The sequence below is a fragment of the Pseudophryne corroboree genome, chromosome 10 (genome assembly GCF_028390025.1).
Source record: "Pseudophryne corroboree isolate aPseCor3 chromosome 10, aPseCor3.hap2, whole genome shotgun sequence".
NCBI classification, from domain to species: Eukaryota; Metazoa; Chordata; class Amphibia; order Anura; family Myobatrachidae; genus Pseudophryne; species Pseudophryne corroboree.
The window spans coordinates 6,922,432-6,934,609 of record NC_086453.1 but is presented as its reverse complement, the minus strand read 5'-3'; the positions used below and the strand labels follow the sequence as shown (position 1 = coordinate 6,934,609).

Sequence of the window (12,178 nt, the reverse complement as noted above, 5' to 3'; positions counted from 1 at the left end):
GATACTGTGATGTGTGACCCGTATACTGTATAATACACACACTGATACTGTGATGTGTGACCCGTATACTGTATAATACACACTGATACTGTGATGTGTGACCCGTATACTGTATAATACACACTGATACTGTGATGTGTGACCCGTATACTGTATAATACACACTGATACTGTGATGTGTGACCCGTATACTGTATAATACACACACTGATACTGTGATGTGTGACCCGTATACTGCATAATACACACACTGATACCGTGACGTGTGATCCGTATACTGTATAATACACACACTGATACTGTGACGTGTGACCCGTATACTGTATAATACACACACTGATACTGTGATGTGTGACCTGTATACTGTATAATACACACTGATACTGTGATGTGTGACCCATTTACTGTATAATACACACTGATACTGTGACGTGTGATCCGTATACTGTATAATACACACTGATACTGTGATGTGTGACCCGTATACTGTATAATACACACACTGATACTGTGATGTGTGACCCGTATACTGTATAATACACACACTGATACTGTGATGTGTGACCCGTATACTGTATAATACACACTGATACTGTGATGTGTGACCCATATACTGTATAATACACACTGATACTTTGATGTGTGACCCGTATACTGTATAATACACACACTGATACTGTGATGTGTGACCCGTATACTGTATAATACACACACTGATACTGTGATGTGTGACCCGTATACTGTATAATACACACTGATACTGTGACGTGTGATCCGTATACTGTATAATACACACACTGATACTGTGATGTGTGACCCGTATACTGTATAATACACACACTGATACTGTGATGTGTTACCCGTATACTGTATAATACACACACTGATACTGTGATGTGCGACACGTATACTGTATAATACACACACTGATACTGTGATGTGTGACCCGTATACTGTATAATACACACACTGATACTGTGATGTGTGATCCGTATACTGTATAATACACAAACTGATACTGTGATGTGTGACCCGTATACTGTATAATACACACACTGATACTGTGACGTGTGACCCGTATACTGTATAATACACACTGATACTGTGATGTGTGACACGTATACTGTATAATACACACACTGATACTGTGATGTGTGACCCATATACTGTATAATACACACTGATACTGTGATGTGTGACCCGTATACTGCATAATACACACTGATACTGTGATGTGTGACCCGTATACTGTATAATACACACTGATACTGTGATGTGTGACCCATATACTGTATAATACACACTGATACTGTGACGTGTGACCCGTATACTGTATAATACACACTGATACTGTGATGTGTGACCCATATACTGTATAATACACACTGATACTGTGATGTGTGACCCGTATACTGTATAATACACACACTGATACTGTGATGTGTGACCTGTATACTGTATAATACACACTGATACTGTGATGTGCGACCCGTATACTGTATAATACACACTGATACTGTGATGTGTGACCCATATACTGTATAATACACACTGATACCGTGACGTGTGATCCGTATACTGTATAATACACACACTGATACTGTGATGTGTGACCCGTATACTGTATAATACACACTGATACTGTGATGTGTGACCCGTATACTGTATAATACACACTGATACTGTGATGTGTGACCCGTACACTGTATAATACACACTGATACTGTGATGTGTGACCCGTATACTGTATAATACACACTGACACTGTGATGTGTGACCCGTATACTGTATAATACACACTGATACTGTGATGTGTGACCCGTATACTGTATAATACACACACTGATACTGTGATGTGTGACCCGTATACTGTATAATACACACACTGATACTGTGATGTGTGACCCGTATACTGTATAATACACACACTGATACTGTGATGTGTGACCCGTATACTGTATAATACACACACTGATACTGTGATGTGTGACCCGTATACTGTATAATACACACACTGACACTGTGATGTGTGACCCGTATACTGTATAATACACACTGATACTTTGATGTGTGACCCGTATACTGTATAATACACACACTGATACTGTGATGTGTGATCCGTATACTGTATAATACACACACTGATACTGTGATGTGTGACCCGTATACTGTATAATACACACACGGATACTGTGATGTGTGACCCGTATACTGTATAATACACACTGATACTGTGATGTGTGACCCGTATACTGTATAATACACACTGATACTGTGATGTGTGACCCGTATACTGTATAATACACACTGATACTGTGATGTGTGACCCGTATACTGTATAATACACACTGATACTGTGATGTGTGACCCGTATACTGTATAATACACACTGATACTGTGATGTGTGACACGTATACTGTATAATACACACTGATACTGTGATGTGTGACCTGTATACTGTATAATACACACACTGATACTGTGATGTGTGACCCGTATACTGTATAATACACACACTGATACTGTGATGTGTGACCCGTATACTGTATAATACACACACTGATACTGTGATGTGTGACCCGTATACTGTATAATACACACTGATACTGTGATGTGTCACCTGTATACTGTATAATACACACTGATACTGTGACGTGTGATCCGTATACTGTATAATACACACTGATACTGTGATGTGTGACACGTATACTGTATAATACACACACTGATACTGTGATGTGTGACCCGTATACTGTATAATACACACACTGATACTGTGATGTGTGACCCGTATACTGTATAATACACACACTGATACTGTGATGTGTGACCCGTATACTGTATAATACACACTGACACTGTGATGTGTGACCCGTATACTGTATAATACACACTGACACTGTGACGTGTGACCCGTATACTGTATAATACACACTGATACTGTGATGTGTGACCTGTATACTGTATAATACACACACTGATACTGTGATGTGTGACCCGTATACTGTATAATACACACACTGATACTGTGATGTGTGACCCGTATACTGTATAATACACACACTGATACTGTGATGTGTGACCCGTATACTGTATAATACACACTGATACTGTGATGTGTGACCCGTATACTGTATAATACACACACTGATACTGTGGTGTGTGACCCGTATACTGTATAATACACACTGATACTGTGATGTGTGACCCGTATACTGTATAATACACACGGATACTGTGATGTGTGACCCGTATACTGTATAATACACACTGATACTGTGATGTGTGACCCGTATACTGTATAATACACACTGATACTGTGATGTGTCACCTGTATACTGTATAATACACACTGATACTGTGACGTGTGATCCGTATACTGTATAATACACACTGATACTGTGATGTGTGACACGTATACTGTATAATACACACACTGATACTGTGATGTGTGACCCGTATACTGTATAATACACACACTGATACTGTGATGTGTGACCCGTATACTGTATAATACACACACTGATACTGTGATGTGTGACCCGTATACTGTATAATACACACTGACACTGTGATGTGTGACCCGTATACTGTATAATACACACTGATACTGTGATGTGTGACCCGTATACTGTATAATACACACTGATACTGTGATGTGTGACCCGTATACTGTATAATACACACTGATACTGTGATGTGTGACCCGTATACTGTATAATACACACACTGATACTGTGATGTGTGACCCGTATACTGTATAATACACACACTGATACTGTGATGTGTGACCCGTATACTGTATAATACACACACTGATACTGTGATGTGTGACACGTATACTGTATAATACACACACTGATACTGTGATGTGTGACCCGTATACTGTATAATACACACACTGATACTGTGATGTGTGACCCGTATACTGTATAATACACACTGACACTGTGATGTGTGACCCGTATACTGTATAATACACACTGATACTGTGATGTGAGACCTGTATACTGTATAATACACACTGATACTGTGATGTGTGACCCGTATACTGTATAATACACACTGATACTGTGATGTGTGACCCGTATACTGTATAATACACACTGATACTGTGATGTGAGACCTGTATACTGTATAATACACACACTGATACTGTGATGTGTGACCCGTATACTGTATAATACACACTGATACTGTGATGTGTGACCCGTATACTGTATAATACACACTGATACTGTGACGTGTGACCCGTATACTGTATAATACACACTGATACTGTGATGTGTGACCCGTATACTGTATAATACACACTGATACTGTGATGTGTGACCCGTATACTGTATAATACACACTGATACTGTGATGTGTGACCCGTATACTGTATAATACACACTGATACTGTGATGTGTGACCCGTATACTGTATAATACACACTGATACTGTGATGTGTGACCCGTATACTGTATAATACACACTGATACTGTGATGTGTGACCCATATACTGTATAATACACACTGATACTGTGACGTGTGACCCGTATACTGTATAATACACACACTGATACTGTGATGTGTGACCCGTATACTGTATAATACACACACTGATACTGTGATGTGTGACCCGTATACTGTATAATACACACTGATACTGTGATGTGTGACCCGTATACTGTATAATACACACACTGATACTGTGATGTGTGAAACATATACTGTATAATACACACACTGATACTGTGATGTGTGATCCGTATACTGTATAATACACACACTGATACTGTGATGTGTGACCCGTATACTGTATAATACACACACTGATACTGTGATGTGTGACCCGTATACTGTATAATACACACACTGATACTGTGATGTGTGACCCGTATACTGTATAATACACACTGATACTGTGATGTGTGACCCATTTACTGTATAATACACACTGATACTGTGACGTGTGATCCGTATACTGTATAATACACACACTGATACTGTGATGTGTGATCCGTATACTGTATAATACACACACTGATACTGTGATGTGTGACCCGTATACTGTATAATACACACTGATACTGTGATGTGTGACCCATTTACTGTATAATACACACTGATACTGTGACGTGTGATCCGTATACTGTATAATACACACACTGATACTGTGATGTGTGATCCGTATACTGTATAATACACACACTGATACTGTGATGTGTGACCCGTATACTGTATAATACACACACTGATACTGTGATGTGTGACCCGTATACTGTATAATACACACTGATACTGTGATGTGTGACCCGTATACTGTATAATACACACTGATACTGTGATGTGTGACCCGTATACTGTATAATACACACTGATACTGTGATGTGTGACCCATTTACTGTATAATACACACACTGATACTGTGATGTGTGACCCGTATACTGTATAATACACACTGATACTGTGATGTGTGACCCGTATACTGTATAATACACACTGATACTGTGATGTGTGACCCGTATACTGTATAATACACACACTGATACTGTGATGTGTGACCCGTATACTGTATAATACACACTGATACTGTGATGTGTGACCCATTTACTGTATAATACACACACGGATACTGTGATGTGTGACACGTATACTGTATAACACACACTGATACTGTGATGTGTGACCTGTATACTGTATATAACACACTGATACTGTGATGTGTAACCTGTATACTGTATAATACACAAACTGATACTGTGATGTGTGACCCGTATACTGTATAATACACACTGATACTGTGATGTGTGACCCGTATACTGTATAATACACACACTGATACTGTGATGTGTGACACGTATACTGTATAATACACACACTGATACTGTGATGTGCGACCCGTATACTGTATAATACACACACTGATACTGTGACGTGTGACCCGTATACTGTATAATACACACACTGATACTGTGATGTGTGACCCGTATACTGTATAATACACACACTGATACTGTGACGTGTGACCCGTATACTGTATAATACACACACTGATACCGTGATGTGTGACCCGTATACTGTATAATACACACTGATACTGTGATGTGTGACCCGTATACTGTATAATACACACACTGATACTGTGATGTGTGACCCGTATACTGTATAATACACACTGATACTGTGATGTGTGACCCGTATACTGTATAATACACACACTGATACTGTGATGTGTGACCCATATACTGTATAATACACACTGATACTGTGATGTGTGATCCATATACTGTATAATACACACTGATACTGTGATGTGTGACCCGTATACTGTAAAATACACACTGATACTGTGATGTGTGACCCGTATACTGCATAATACACACTGATACTGTGATGTGTGACCCGTATACTGTATAATACACACTGATACTGTGATGTGTGACACGTATACTGTATAATACACACTGATACTGTGATGTGTGACCCGTATACTGTATAATACACACTGATACTGTGACGTGTGACCCGTATACTGTATAATACACACACTGATACTGTGATGTGTGACCCGTATACTGTATAATATACACTGATACTGTGATGTGTGACACGTATACTGTATAATACACACTGATACTGTGATGTGTGACCCGTATACTGTAAAATACACACTGATACTGTGATGTGTGACACGTATACTGTATAATACACACTGATACTGTGATGTGTGACCCGTATACTGTAAAATACACACTGATACTGTGATGTGTGACACGTATACTGTATAATACACACTGATACTGTGATGTGTGACCCGTATACTGCATAATACACACACTGATACTGTGATGTGTTACCCGTATACTGTATAATACACACACTGATACTGTGATGTGTGACCTGTATACTGTATAATACACACACTGATACTGTGATGTGTGACCCGTATACGGTATAATACACACTGATAATGTGATGTGTGATCCGTATACTGTATAATACACACACTGATACTGTGATGTGTGACCCGTATACTGCATAATACACACACTGATACTGTGATGTGTTACCCGTATACTGTATAATACACACACTGATACTGTGATGTGTAATCCGTATACTGTATAATACACACACTGATACTGTGATGTGTTACCCGTATACTGTATAATACACACACTGATAATGTGATGTGTGACCCATATACTGTATAATACACACTGATACTGTGATGTGTGACCCATATACTGTATAATACACACTGATACTGTGATGTGTGACCCGTATACTGCATAATACACACTGATACTGTGATGTGTGACCCGTATACTGTAAAATACACACTGATACTGTGATGTGTGACCCGTATACTGTATAATACACACTGATACTGTGATGTGTGACACGTATACAGTAATATACACACACTGACAGATCACCCTCATGAGCAATCAGAGTCCAAAATGGGGCAATGGCTCCTAGGCTTATGTTTCCCAATGTAGACTACTTAAGGACACAAGAGGCATGGGGGTGCAGGAGGCACAGAGGGGGGTGCAGGAGGCAATGTACGATCATCGGGGGAGACTACTGCATTACAGAGCAAGACTGCGAAACACAAAGCATGCAGATAGAACACGGAACCCGGCCATGGGTGCAGCAGACATGTAATTCCCACACGGAGTGCAGTTATATCATACAGGTCTGTAATCAGTAGTCAATGTAATCAACTTATGGTTTGCATGTTTAATGCACGGACTACTGTCCCCATTTTATGTATAGTATCACCTGTAAACAAAGAATGGCGCTCATCCCATTTATCATAGCAGGTAGCAAGACCTCCTGCAGCACGTAACTCTACTCTACCAGCAGGGGGCAGCAGTAGCTCTATCCCCGGTGTGATGAGACAATGCAGCAGTGACAGATAAGGCAGGTATTAGCCTCTAGTCTACCAGCAGGGGGCAGCACAGCAATCGCTCTATCCCCGTTGTGATGAGGCAATGCAGCAGTCATAGGTAAGGCAGGTATAAGCCTCTAGTCTACCAGCAGGGGGCAGCACAGCAATAGCTCTATAGCCGGTGTGATGAGGCAATGCAGCAGTGACAAGTAAGGCAGGTACTAGCCTCTATTCTACCAGCAGGGGGCAGCACAGCAATAGCTCTATCCCCAGTGTGATGAAGCACTGCAGCAGTGACAGGTAAGGCAGGTACTAGCCTCTATTCTACCAGCAGGGGGCAGCACAGCAATAGCTCTATAACCGGTGTGACAAGGCAATGCAGCAGTGACAGCTAAGGCAGGTATTAGCCTCTATTCTACCAGCAGGGGGCAGCACAGCAATAGCTCTATCCCCGGTGTGATGAGGCAATGCAGCAGTGACAGGTAAGGCAGGTACTAGCCTCTATTCTACCAGCAGGGGGCAGCACAGCAATAGCTCTATCCCCGGTGTGACGAGGCAATGCAGCAGTGACAGCTAAGGCAGGTATTAGCCTCTATTCTACCAGCAGGGGGCAGCACAGCACAGCAATAGCTCTATACCCGGTGTGATGAGGCAATGCAGCAGTGACAGGTAAGGCAGGTATTAGCCTCTATTCAACCAGCAGGGGGCCGCACAGCAATAGCTCTATCCCCAGTGTGATGAGGCAATGCAGCAGTGACAGGTAAGGCAGGTGCTAGCCTCTATTCTACAAGCAGGGGGCAGCACAGCAATAGCTCTATAACCGGTGTGACGAGGCAATGCAGCAGTGACAGCTAAGGCAGGTATTAGCCTTTATTCTACCAGCAGGGGGCAGCACAGCAATAGCTCTATCCCCGGTGTGACGAGGCAATGCAGCAGTGACAAGTAAGGCAGGTGCTAGCCTCTATTCTACCAGCAGGGGGCAGCACAACAATAACTCTATCCCCGGTGTGATGAGGCAATGCAGCAGTGACAGGTAAGGCAGGTATTAGCCTCTAGTCTACCAGCAGGAGGCAGCACAGCAATAGCTCTATCCCCGGTGTGATGAGACAATGCAGCAGTGACAGGTAAGGCAGGTATTAGCCTCTAATCTAACAGCAGGGGGTAGTAAAAGCCCTATCCCCGGTGTGATGAGACAATGCAGCAGTGACAGATAAGGCAGGTATTAGCCTCTAGTCTACCAGCAGGTGGCAGCACAGCAGTAGCTCTATCCCCGGTGTGATGAGACAATGCAGCAGTGACAGCTAAGGCAGGTATTAGCCTCTATTCTACCAGCAGGGAGCAGCACAGTCTACCAGCAGGGGGCAGCGCAGCAATAGCTCTATCCCCGGTGTGATGAAACAATGCAGCAGTGACAGGTAAGCCAGGTATAAGCCTCTAGTCTACCAGCAGGGGGCAGCACAGCAATAGCTCTATAGCCGGTGTGATGAGGCAATGCAGCAGTGACAAGTAAGGCAGGTACTAGCCTCTATTCTACCAGCAGGGGGCAGCACAGCAATAGCTCTATCCCCAGTGTGATGAAGCACTGCAGCAGTGACAGGTAAGGCAGGTACTAGCCTCTATTCTACCAGCAGGGGGCAGCTCAGCAATAGCTCTATAACCGGTGTGACAAGGCAATGCAGCAGTGACAGCTAAGGCAGGTATTAGCCTCTATTCTACCAGCAGGGGGCAGCACAGCAATAGCTCTATCCCCGGTGTGATGAGGCAATGCAGCAGTGACAGGTAAGGCAGGTACTAGCCTCTATTCTACCAGCAGGGGGCAGCACAGCAATAGCTCTATCCCCGGTGTGACGAGGCAATGCAGCAGTGACAGCTAAGGCAGGTATTAGCCTCTATTCTACCAGCAGGGGGCAGCACAGCAATAGCTCTATCCCCGGTGTGATGAGGCAATGCAGCAGTGACAAGTAAGGCAGGTACTAGCCTCTATTCTGCAGCACAGCAATAGCTCTATCCCCAGTGTGATGAGGCAATGCAGCAGTCACAGATAAGGCAGGTATTAGCCTCTAGTCTACCAGCAGGGGGCAGCACAGCAATAGCTCTATCCCCGGTGTGACGAGGCAATGCAGCAGTGACAAGTAAGGCAGGTGCTAGCCTCTATTCTACCAGCAGGGGGCAGCACAGCAATAGCTCTATCCCCGGTGTGATGAGACAATGCAGCAGTGACAGGAAAGGCAGGTATTAGCCTCTAGTCTACCAGCAGGGGGCAGCACAGCAATAGCTCTATACCCGGTGTGATGAGGCAATGCAGCAGTGACAGGTAAGGCAGGTATTAGCCTCTATTCAACCAGCAGGGGGCCGCACAGCAATAGCTCTATCCCCAGTGTGATGAGGCAATGCAGCAGTGACAGGTAAGGCAGGTGCTAGCCTCTATTCTACCAGCAGGGGGCAGCACAGCAATAGCTCTATAACCGGTGTGATGAGGCAATGCAGCAGTGACAGCTAAGGCAGGTATTAGCCTCTATTCTACCAGCAGGGGGCAGCACAGCAATAGCTCTATCCCCGGTGTGATGAGGCAATGCAGCAGTGACAGGTAAGGCAGGTGCTAGCCTCTATTCTACCAGCAGGGGGCAGCACAGCAATAGCTCTATAACCGGTGTGATGAGGCAATGCAGCAGTGACAAGTAAGGCAGGTATTAGCCTCTAGTCTACCAGCAGGGGGCAGCACAGCAATAGCTCTATCCCCGGTGTGATGAGACAATGCAGCAGTGACAGGAAAGGCAGGTATTAGCCTCTAGTCTACCAGCAGGGGGCAGCACAGCAATAGCTCCATCCCCGGTGTGATGAGACAATGCAGCAGTGACAGGTAAGGCAGGTATTAGCCTCTAGTCTACCAGCAGGGGGCAGCACAGCAATAGCTCTATCCCCGGTGTGATGAGACAATGCAGCAGTGACAGGTAAGGCAGGTATTAGCCTCTAGTCTACCAGCAGGGGGCAGCAGTAGCTCTATCCCCGGTGTGATGAGACAATGCAGCAGTGACAGGTAAGGCAGGTATTAGCCTCTAGTCTACCAGCAGGGGGCAGCGCAGCAATAGCTCTATCCCCGGTGTGATGAGACAATGCAACAGTGACAGGTAAGGCAGGTACTAGCCTCTATTCTACCAGCAGGGGGCAGCACAGCAATAGCTCTATCCCCAGTGTGATAAGGCAATGCAGCAGTGACAGATAAGGCAGGTATTAGCCTCTAGTCTACCAGCAGGGGGAAGCACAGCAATAGCTCTATCCCCGGTGTGATGAGGCAATGCAGCAGTCACAGGTAAGGCAGGTATTAGCCAGCAATAGCTCTATCCCCGGTGTGATGAGGCAATGCAGCAGTCACAGGTAAGGCAGGTATTAGCCTCTAGACTACCAGCAGGAGGCAGCACAGCAATAGCTCTATCCCCGGTGTGATGAGGCAATGCAGCAGTGACAGGTAAGGCAGGTATTAGCCTCTAGTCTACCAGCAGGGGGCAGCGCAGCAATAGCTCCATTTCTGGTGTGATGAGACAATGCAGCAGTGACAGATAAGGCAGGTATTAGCCTCTAGTCTACCAGCAGGGGGCAGCACAGCAATAGCTCTATCCCCGGTGTGATGAGACAATGCAGCAGTGACAGGTAAGGCAGGTATTAGCCTCTATTCTACCAGCAGGGGGCAGCATAGCAATAGCTCTATCCCCGGTGTGATGAGGCAATGCAGCAGTGACAGCTAAGGCAGGTATTAGCCTCTATTCTACCAGCAGGGGGCAGCACAGCAATAGCTCTATACCCGGTGTGACAAGGCAATGCAGCAGTGACAGGTAAGGCAGGTATTAGCCTCTATTCTACCAGCAGGGGGCAGCATAGCAATAGCTCTATCCCCGTTGTGATGAGGCAATGCAGCAGTGACAGCTAAGGCAGGTATTAGCCTCTATTCTACCAGCAGGGGGCAGCACAGCAATAGCTCTATACCCGGTGTGACAAGGCAATGCAGCAGTGACAGGTAAGTCCAGATATGGAGCCAATGGGACAGCGACCACATGGAATATAACGTGGCAGTATCCCATGTGCCATGCACAGAAATGTTCCTGTTCTCCTAGTAGATTTTTTCCATTCACAGATTACTAAAAACAATAGCAATAATAATAATAATAATAATAATAATAGTAGTAATTGATTATCTGGCAATTGTCACATTTGTGTTTAGTTGACAACATGAACCCTGACGAGTGTTCTGGGCAGGAGGCCGGAGACCTGGCTGCAGCATCCCATTGGCTCCGGCACATA

General features: G+C 44.1%; 1 protein-coding gene across 6 annotated transcripts in view; it reads right to left on the bottom strand.

Moving 5' to 3' along the window:
- The window catches only part of EIF4G3 (eukaryotic translation initiation factor 4 gamma 3), a 193,413-nt gene that overhangs the window by 99,175 nt on the left and 82,060 nt on the right, over window positions 1-12,178 (bottom strand). The gene's annotated exons all lie outside the window — the stretch shown is intronic.